Raw genomic sequence first — 11,385 nt, forward strand, 5'->3', positions numbered from 1 at the left:
GTTCGTCGGGGAGAGGGGAGGGGAACGGGGAGAAGATTGGGTTTGTCGGGGAGAGGGGAGGGGAATGGGGAAATTTTGCGAGGGGAGGGGAGGGGATCCCACGTGTTAGTGGGAGAGGGAGTGGTGGGTCCTGCCTGGTATTGGGAGAGGGAGTGGAGGGAAATTTTGGGAGAGGGAAATTTTGGTGGAGGGAAAATTTTGGTGTGGGAGGGAAATCCTTTTGGGTTTGGGTGTAGAAAAAATAGGGTTTTTTTGTAAACTTTGTAGAAATCATGGTTAAAATCATACCGAGTAGCACAAGAAAACGCCGGTATTGCAAGTTTAGTATTTTTGCTAATTGGTCGGCCACATTTGATGATGTGACGCGGAGGTCTCCCATTTTTTTGAATTTTTTGAATTTTTTACCGTGTTTTCAAAAACCGGCTGATTTCGTCGCGACGACCGTCCGTGGCTAGGGTTTGAGCCGTGCAAGTCTGTTGTCGATTCTGTGATGGAATGCCTACCTGTGAAGCTAAAAAGCATTTTTAGTGAAACGGGCAAGCTATGGAGGACCCGTAGTTCAAATTTCAGTCGGTTCCAGCTGAATCGGCCGAAGGTGGTCCGAATTGCCGGGAGTAGCTACGAGGGTCGGAAATGCATGCTTTTTGGCGACCGTCCGTAAAATAGGGTCTAGTTTGAGATAGACATGGAATGGCGCCATTTGGGGTGCCCCTCCTTGTAGCCGCTTCACGAAAAACGCATGTCTTTTGCATTCAAAAAATGAAAAGGTTTTTTTTTGTTAAACAAGTTGGAACCTCGCTTTGGCAACATTATTTGCCATCACAAGATGGAGGCATGTGCCCAATTTGGGCATATTATCAGAAACTATTCAACGGATGCGGCCATATCATTGCTAGTTTGGCATGAAAGCCATGAATCTTCGTTCATGGTAGGTCGTTTTTGAGAACACTTTTTCAAGAAAACGCCGGTATTGCAAGTTTAGTATTTTTGCTAGTTGGTAGGCCACATTTGATGATGTTACGCGGAGGTCTCCCATTTTTTTGAAATTTTTTGAATTTTTTACGGTGTTTTCAAAAACCGGCCGATTTCGTCGCGGCAACCGTCCGTGGCTAGGGTTTGAGCCGTGCAAATCTGTTGTCGATTCTGTGATGGAATGCCTACCTGTGAAGCTAAAAAGCATTTTTAGTGAAAATAACGGGCAAGCTATGGAGGACCCGCAGTTCGAATTCCAGTCGGTTCCAGCTGAATCGGCCGAAGGTGGTCCGAATTGCCGGGAGTAGCTACGAGGGTCGTAAATGCATGCTTTTTGGCGACCGTCCGTAAAATAGGGCCTACTTTGAGATAGACATGGAATGGTGCCGTTTGGGGTGCCCCTCCTTGTAGCCGCTTCACGAAAAACGCATGTCTTTTGCATTCAAAAAATGAAAAACGGTTTTTTTGTTAAACAAGTTGGAACCTCGCTTTGGCAACATTGTTTGCCATCACAAGACGGAGGCATGCGCCCAATTTGGACATATTATCAGAAACTATTCAACGGATGCGGCCATATCATTGCTAGTTTGGCTTGAAAGCCATGAATCTTCGTTCGTGGTAGGTCGTTTTTGAGAACACTTTTTCAAGAAAACGCCGGTATTGCAAGTTTAGTATTTTTGCTAGTTGGTAGGCCACATTTGATGATGTGACGCGGAGGTCTCCCATTTTTTTGATCTTTTTTGAATTTTTTACGGTGTTTTCAAAAACCGGCCGATTTCGTCGCGGCGACCGTCCGTGGCTAGGGTTTGAGCCGTGCAAATCTGTTGTCGATTCTGTGATGGAATGCCTACCTGTGAAGCTAAAAAGCATTTTTAGTGAAAATAATGGGCAAGCTATGGAGGACCCGCAGTTCAAATTCCAGCCGGTTCCAGCTGAATCGGCCGAAGGTGGTCTGAATTGCCGGGAGTAGCTACGAGGGTTGGAAATGCATGCTTTTTGGTGACCATCCGTAAAATACGGTCTACTTTGAGATAGACATGGAATGGCACCGTTTGGGGTGCCCCTCCTTGTAGCCGCTTCACGAAAAAAGCATCTCTTTTGCATTCAAAAAATGAAAAACGGTTTTTTTTGTTAAACAAGTTGGAACCTCGCTTTGGCAACATTGTTTGCCATCACAAGACGGAGGCATGCGCCCAATTTGGGCATATTATCAGAAACTATTCAACAGATGCGGCCATATCATTGCTAGTTTGGCTTGAAAGCCATGAATCTTCGTTCGTGGTAGGTCGTTTTTTAGAACACTTTTTCAAGAAAACGCCGATATTGCAAGTTTAGTATTTTTGCTAGTTGGTAGGCCACATTTGATGATGTGACGCGGAGGTCTCCCATTTTTTTGAATTTTTTTGAATTTTTTACGGTGTTTTCAAAAACCGGCCGATTTCGTCGCGGCGACCGTCCGTGGCTAGGGTTTGAGCCGTGCAAATCTGTTGTCGATTCTGTGATGGAATGCCTACCTGTGAAGCTAAAAAGCATTTTTAGTGAAAATAACGGGCAAGCTATGGAGGTCCCACAGTTCAAATTCCAGCCGGTTCTAGCTGAATCGGCCGAATGTGGTCCGAATTGTCGGGAGTAGCTACGAGGGTCGGAAATGCATGCTTTTTGGCGATCGTCCATAAAATAGGGTCTACTTTGAGATAGACATGGAATGGCGCCGTTTGGGGTGCCCCTCCTTGTAGCCGCTTCATGAAAAACCCATGTCTTTTGCATTCAAAAAATGAAAAACGGTTTTTGAATTTCAGTTTTGCTAAAGCACATCTAGATGTGCCATAAGTATTGCACATCTAAGTCCTATGGCATTGATCTTACGTCGATATTCATGTGGATATTTTCCTTTTTCTTTTTCCTTTTCTCTTTATGCTTGATTCACTCACTTAGATGTGCAATAACTAGAGCACATCTAGATGTGCCCTAGACACACCCTTTGAATTTGTACGGTGTTTTCAAAAACCGGCGGATTTAGTCACGGCGGTCGTCCGTGGCTAGGGTTTGAGTCATGTTTTTAGCATTCAAAAAATGAAACTTATATTGTTTCATACATGAGCATGCACAAAAACCCATAATTTTATCTTTCATCCATGAGCATGCATAAAAAATTTCAATTCCCATCAATTACCAAACTGAATATTCATTGTTAAAAACAGACTTGTTTAGATGACACTGTCATACAGCATCCATGAGCATGCACAAAATTAAACCTGACATACTTAACATTGACATGTTCATATTACACTAACAGGCTTAAACCTAACATGCTGAACACCTTCTTAACACCTTCACTCCTCCTTCTTCTCCTTCATCAACCTGATGCGCTCAGAGTGGCGAATCCCAATGCGGATGTACTCCTCTACCACAATTGGCATGGTCCTGTCGCCAAACTGTGGGATTGTTGGCGCCGCCACCATCGCGAGGTCGTCGTCCGCCACCACCATCGCGAGGTCGTCGTCCGCCACCACCATAGCAAGGTCGTCGTCCGCCACCACCATAGCAAGGTCGTCATCCGCCACCAACATAGCAGGGTCGTCGTCAGCCACCACCATAGCATGTTCGTCGTCAGCCAGAATAGGCTGCTCCTCGTCATCCCCGCTCTGCTCCTCGTCGTCATCCCCGCTCTGCTCCTCGTCATCCCCGCTGCTACTCCCATTGCCTGGCCAAATGCAAGAAAGTGTGAACATGGTGTTGTCATCGTGCAGGTAGAGGAAGCCAAAAGGACAGGAAGAAGAGAGGTAGAGAGCTTACTGGCATCGACGTCGTGCTGGTAGTACATGCGGCACATGGTGTTGTCGAACATCTTCACGGTGAACCTGGCGTCGCCGTCGTAGCAGAAGACAAGGAAGTACTCGAGCTGTAGCTCATGGGCGCGGGCGAAATGCTCCCAGTCGGTCCCTAGGTACATGTGGCCTTCACCATCAAACACCACCAACAGTTTCCATAGCCTGTGAAGCCCGCTGTCGGCCTCCCGCAGCTTCACTTTGTGGGGCTCACGGCCCGCGAGCATCTTCGCAAACTTGTCAGGCAGCCTCTGCAGCGAGGGTCAATCAGTAGTTAATTGTGGGAATCAAGCACTAGACAGCAGAGTGATGATAAAGAAATGAGTGATGATAAATATACCTGCCTACTGCAAGATTTCTCAATTATGATCTCAAAGAACTCAAAACCTTCCAAGCCAGCCATCTCACTTCTACTCTAAGCAAGCAATAGGAAACAAGCAATAGTAAATTAAACAACATGACTGGACAGAAATAGGAAACAAGCAGCATTGTAAATCAAAACAGTAGAATAATTACTACATGTGTTTGCCAGGGCCTCAATTTGGAATACTACTATAAATGGCAATGGCCTCAATTTGCTCCTACTCTATCTTGGCAAAGGGGCAATGAGTAGAAGAAGAATGTAATGTTTCCATACTTGAGCATGTTCAGTTTAAAAGAATATAAACAAGCAAGTATGCATGCATGCATATCAAATGTTGGCATCTACTGCTGCTACTACTCTGCCCATATTCATGCAGGTCACTACACCTGCATATGCATGAATCCCACTGCAGCACAAGACTTGTCAACAAGAATAACCACAACAGCACGTTCAACCATAGAATTCAACAGCAACAGAATTCAACAGCATGTTCTGGCAACAGTAACAGCATGTTCACCATAGAATTCAACAGCAACAGAATTCGGTTAATTCAGTTAATTAACCACATAATTCAACAGCAACAGAATAGCATGTCTACCACACTACCTACCACAGCAACAGTTAATTGCTATCAGGTGACTACCAACAGCAACAACATAGTAATCAAACAGCAATTCAACCACACTAGATCCACCAACAGAGCATACTAAATCCACCATGAACAATATGCCTAAATCCACCAATAGATGCCTAGTATGCATAACAAATCCTAGATTCTCAAACCCTAGAGCAGAAGAGAAAGGAGAGAGGATATGAAGCGGATGGCTTATCGCGGCGGAGTCCGAGAAGAAGTGGTCGCCGGTGGCGTAGGGCAAGCTGTGCGGGAGGCGTCGGACCAGTAGAGGCGCCGGGGAGGCGTCGCCGTCACCCTAAAAAACATCCTAATCAAACCCTAATCAGGCGGCAAGAACCCTAATCTATCATAATAGTAGATAGGAAGAGGAAGAGGAAGCGGATTCATACCCACGGTGACGGAGAGTCGGCGACGGAGAGAAAGAAGCTGGCGGCAGAGGTGGGAGAGGAAGAAGCCGGTGGCGGCGGAGAGGAGGAGCGGGTCGAGTGGATAGGAGGAGTGGAGAGGGGGAGTGGGGAAAAGAGTGGATAGGAGGAGGAGCGGGCCCAATTGTCAGCGAGTTGTTTGATACATTGAAAAGGGTGGGCATAGAGTACAAAACCAACAACCTCTTCCTAGCCCAGTGGTAGAAACCAAGTGAACTAAGCGCACGGTCGTGGGTTCGAGCCCCGGCGCGCGCATATTTTTTGGCCACACGCATATTTTTGGTAGCTTTGGTACAATAGCAAAATGGCCCACTTGTTAGTGAGTGGGTCGAGTGGCCCACTTGTCAGTGAGGTGTGTGCTTGATACTTGACTAGTTTGATATAGTCAAAAGGGTTGGCATAGAGTACAAAACCAACAGCCTCTTCCTAGCCCAGTGGTAGAAACATAGTGAAACAAGCGTATGGTCGTGGGTTCGAGTCCCCGCTGGCACATATCTTTTTGCTCACAATGAAATGGGTTCAGTTGAAGCAAAATTCAGTTACAATTCAGTTGAAGGAAAACCAGACATCATCCACTTCAGTTCAAAAAAACTACTACATGATCACAAAAACTACTAGACAACATTCTGTATGATCACCAAAACTTGAACTAAATGATCACCAATATCTAAATGATCATTTTGCAATCTTTTGCATTACAGGACAACATTTTGACAACATTCTGAGCACAACTTCATTTTGCCATCAGCTCCATGCTATAAGACCACACCACTACAGCCATCAGGATCTTCAAGCATTTTGCTACCTGGAGATAATTGTAGTACATCAGGATCACCATGCATATGCATAAGAAGGAAAACTACAGAGAGTTAAAAGGATCACCAAGGAGACCAAATTTACGTTCATGTACATTCGCTACTCATCGTCGTCGATATGAAAACAAGGAACTCTATGCCCACTCCTGTTTTCCTCATCATCACTACAATATTGCAGCATAGTATGATCAGTCCGGTTTTCCTCATCCTCGCTTTCATGTCCATCCTCTACCACCTTTCTTCTTTTCTTGATGCCTTCAACTGTTGCAGCACCAATGATCACACGTTCCCGGTCCCTTCGCACTCTGCTTTGCACCGGAACTTCCATAGAGTCATCATCAGCTTGCAACGGAACTTCCGTAGAGTCATCATCTTGGTATGTTAGTCCACCATCACTGGGGCCCTTTTCCACTTCAGTTTCAGTCACACTCCACAAGTGTCTGTGCTGAAAGTTTTACACAACTCGCCATTTTCCGTGCAAAAGAGTGTTTGGCAGATAAAACACCATTGTTGCTTGTGTTGTTAGAATAAAGGGATCACTCTTATACCAGCACCTTGCAGTGTTGATGCTTTTGAAGTGGCCATCATATTTGACAAAAGAGTCTCTCCTCTTCTTGCTACCAAGCTCAAACCAGTCACAGCGAAATAAGACAACCGAGCGATGGATGCCTCCACTAGAGTTGTACTGCAACTCTAGATGCTTCTCAACTGACCATAGAAGTCAATGATCTCACCATCATGTGACCCCTCAGTGACGATTCCACTATTCTGTGTCTTCCTTTTTTCCTCGCGGTCAACGGTGTGGTACCGGACACCGTCAGCAATGCATGCTGAATACACTCTCACTCGCTTATCCGGTAAGCATGCCAAAGCAAATAGATCATCACTGACCTTCTTCTCCTCATGCAACTTTCCAATCTGCACAAATAAACCATTTAGCAAACAATGGTATTTAACAATGGGTGAATAACACAGAAAACATAAAACATGTGGCTAAAGATCTCACATGATTCTTAAACCACTTAGCAAACACCTTGGCAACCCTTTTATCAACATTGATATTGCTTTCTTCCTGATTTAACTCTTCCTTGCATTTCCTACAATGCCAACAAAACATGTGAATTAAAACATTAGGCTCGTGCCAACCCAAGCAAAGTATATATATATATATATATATATATATATATATATATATATATAATGAGTGCACAAGATATAACGTACTCGATATATGGTAGAACCTCGGCGCAATTGCTGAGCACAAACAAAACCATCTTGTCATACTCATCACCAGCCTCCAAGTATTTTGAGGCTCTAAGAAAGTTCACACCATGGTTGAAAACAGAGACATCACCACTTTGCGAATCAGACCGCTCTCTATTTCTGCCCAGCCGGTTCCATCTTGTTTCCACATCACCAAAGTATCTAGAGCAAAAAGTCAAGCACTCGTCAACGACATATGCTTCAGCAATAGAACCTTAAGGTCTTGCCGTGTTTCACACATAACGCTTACAAGTAAGCAGCCTTCTTTCGATTGGGTACATCCAACCATATTGCACAGGGCCTCTAAGCATTGCCTCTTTGGGTAAGTGCACCGCCAAATGGACCATCACGGTGAAGAAAGCTGGAGGGAAAATCTTCTCGAGCTTGCAAATAATAATTGGGATTTCTCTTTCAAGTCTTTCCAAGACAGTTAACTTGAGGGTTTTGCAACACAGTTCTCTAAAGAAATTTCGCAGCTCAGCAACCGCTTCATATATATCCTTGTGCATGATTTCTCAGAGGCCCGCCGGTAAAATCCTTTGGAGGAGGATGTGACAATCATGGGTTTTCAGTACTGAAAGCTTGAATCCATCAGAAGTAACACACTTTGCTAGGTTAGCAGCATAACCATCTGGAAATTTCACCGCTCTTAGGAATTCACAGAATGCAAGCTTTTGTTCTTTATTCATTGTATACCATGCTCGTGGAATTTCAAATGAATCTTCATCTTCATTGTGTTGTAGATGCAAATCTTCTCTTATGCCCATGTCCTCCAAATCAAGCCTAGAACTAACCGTGTCCTTTGTCTTCCCTTCAATGTTCAGAAACGTCCCTAGCAGATTCTCGCATATGTTTTTCTCAATGTGCATTACATCGAGATTATGCCTTAATTTCATATCAGCCCAGTACGGCAGGTCCCACAAACAAGACCTCCGGTCCCAACATTGACCTTCCTCACGCTTTCTTTTCTTCGCCAGCTTTCCTGGTCTCACATCTTTCACCTTTTCAAGTTGCTGCTCCAGCTCTTCTTTAGTGAATTCTGCTAGCCTGTCACGGGTTTCATTCTCACCATTAAAATCTTTGCTTCTTCGCCAGCGATGGTTTCGGGGAAGAAAGCGGCGGTGCCCAATATAGCATATCTTGCTCCTTATTCTCTTTGAGCAAGGGTCTTTGTCACAATGGACACAAGCCTGATAACCCGTTGTGATCCTCCCAGACAGAGTGTGCAGAGCCGGGAAATCATGGATGGACCATATGATCGCAGCACGTAGATTGAACTTTTCTTCCGGACTCAAGGCATCGTATGTAGGTACACCAGTCCAGAGCTGGAGCAGTTCTTCTACGAGGGGATCCATAAAGACATCAAAATCCTTTCCTGGAGAATCTGGACCCGGGATAAGCAATGACATCATGAAGTTGGACTGATCCATGCATGCCCATGGTGGCAGGTTGTACGGCACCACAAAAACTGGCCACATGCTATAAGACGTGCTCATGTGCCCAAACGGATTAAACCCATCTGTAGCAATGCCAAGTTTTATGTTCCTTGGATCTGCAGCAAAATCAAAATGTATACAGTCAAACTCTTTCCATGCCTCTCCATCCGCTGGATGGCTCAGCTCATTGTCCACAGGTTGCCACTTCAGCTTGTGCCACTGTACCTCACGCGATGATTTCTTTGAGATGAACATCCGTTGTAGCCTTGGTATCAAGGGAAAGTGCCTCAGTACCTTCTCCGGTATTGACTTCTTCCCATCAGCATCTTTCCACCTAGATGCATTGCATTTTGGACAGTTGTCATGCTTTGCTAAATCCTTTCGAAACAAGACACAGTTATTTGGGCACACATGTATTGACACATAACCTAACCCCAGCCTGCGGATTATGCTCAATGCTTCATCATAAGATCTGGGAACACAACTATTAGGGAATTGCAAGCTCAAAAGACAGAGTATTGCGTTGAATGCGGCATTGCTAATCCGGTAGAAAGACTTGATGTGGAGTAACTTCATGGTGAAGGTAAATCTTGAAAATTTACCCCCTTCATGAGCTGCGCGCTTCGCCTCCATGAACACCTCAGCAAACAACGACTTCTGTCCATCAGCACGATCTTCAGCATCGTACAAATCCTTCAATAGGTCAGGAATCCTACCATCTTCATGCCCATCCTCTTCCTCCAAAACAACATTATCTCGCAAAACCTTTTCCATGAAATCAATGCCAACATCACCACCACCCATCATATGAGGGGCCTCTGTATCAGCTTCAAAATGTTGAGGTTGTCTGTCTAAAGGTTCTCCATGATATATCCATCTATCATATGTGCTGGACATCCCGTTAAGAAGCAGATGATCTTCCACTCTTCCTTGAGCCATTCTTGGACGGTTGAGGCATTCACAACATGGGCAAAGAAAGTGAGCATCGTTGGCAAAATTTGCCCGAACAAATGCCATGAAATCATCAACTCCTTTCATATGTTCTTTCGAAAACTTTCTAACTCCTTCTCTAATCCAGCTTCTGTCCATCTAAGTGCATCAACATTAATTAATGAAAATGGATGGAAGTAATGGAAGCTAACATTCTAGAAAATTTTATATGCTAATTACCTAACCACAAGGCCTGAAGAATTCTTAGCAAACAAGCTGAACAATTCCTAACAGCACATCAAGAAAATTCATCTATGCATTATCTACCAAACAAGCAAGCTATCTCCTAACTACTAATAGTGGATCAACAAAATTCATCTATGCTGAAGAACATCTGACTGAAATCCATCTCCCACTGCTCGAGTGACGAGAGAGGAGAGGGGGGAAGAAGTGAGGGGTGCATACCGGGAGGTGTGCTTGCGGCGGCGGCGAGTTCCCCATGCTCGGCGAGCCCCCACCACCGCCGGTCACCGCCTCCATGCCCTGCCTCACCTCCGCCCCCTGCCGGCCCCGCCCCCGCCTCCGCTGCCGGCCCCGCCCCCGCCTTCGCCCCCTGCTGGTTGCTTCCGCCGCGAGGCCGTGGGCGAGGTCACCTGCGGCGAGGCCGTGGGCGAGGTCACCTGGTTGTTTCCGCCGCCGCCCGCCGCCACCTGGTCGGAAGACCTAGAAAAACGCTAAGTGTTGCTCTGTTCGATGCCACCCGCCGCCACCTGGTCGGAAGGTCCCACTTGTCACTGGTACGTGAGAGCCGTGGTTTTATATACTATATGGAAAACTACCCACACATTAGCAACAATCTCTCTCTAGCCCAGTGGTAATGAACGAGCGAACCCAGCACGAGGTCGTGGGTTCGAGTCCCCGCTAGCGCATATTTTTTAGGGAATTAAACGCTCGCTCAACCACCTGTCAAATGGGTCCCGCCTGTCAGTGTTGCAAATCGTTGCTCTGTTCGATGCCACCTGGTCGGAAGGTCCCACCTGTCAATGATAAGAGAGAGTCGTAGTTCTATATAATGTATAGATAAACTCCCAGATGTGAGCAACTGTACCTCTCTAGCCCAGCGGTAGCATGCGAGCCAACCAAATGCGAGGTCGTGGGTTCGAGTCCCGCCTCATGCATATTTTTTGGGCGAATTAAGGGCTCGGCCCCATCTGTCAAATGGGTCCCGCCTGTCAGTGTGTCCCCCGTCTATCTGTTGAATATTAAAACTCAAGCAAAAATGACACCTAGATAGTGACACATAAGCAAGGTTGCTGAGGTGGCTGCCTAATCATCCTAATTCATTCAAACTCAAGTGTAGTGACCATTTTATATTAGTCGTTATCAGCAACGCATGAGGCAGTGGACAGTGCTACTAGCTTTACGACCATTTCCTGTAATGAAATTATGACCTTTCTAACCAAAATGGTCGTTATGGTTTAGGGTTTAGAGCCCCCTAGACAGCTTTTGACCAATTGGTCTAAAATGGTCATAAATTTATGACCAATTCTTCAAGGGTCACTGACAGAAGGTCATAAGTTGACATATTTCTTGTAGTGCCCAAGATGGGATCTCGTGGATACAGAAAGTTACGGCGGTGGAATTAGGGTTTTGGCTCTGTTTCTGATCGTTTGGGGGTACATAGGTATATATAGGAGGAAGAAGTATGTAGGTGGAGC

The sequence above is a fragment of the Triticum aestivum genome, chromosome 7A, assembly GCF_018294505.1.
Source record: "Triticum aestivum cultivar Chinese Spring chromosome 7A, IWGSC CS RefSeq v2.1, whole genome shotgun sequence".
In the NCBI taxonomy this organism is placed as follows: domain Eukaryota; kingdom Viridiplantae; phylum Streptophyta; class Magnoliopsida; order Poales; family Poaceae; genus Triticum; species Triticum aestivum.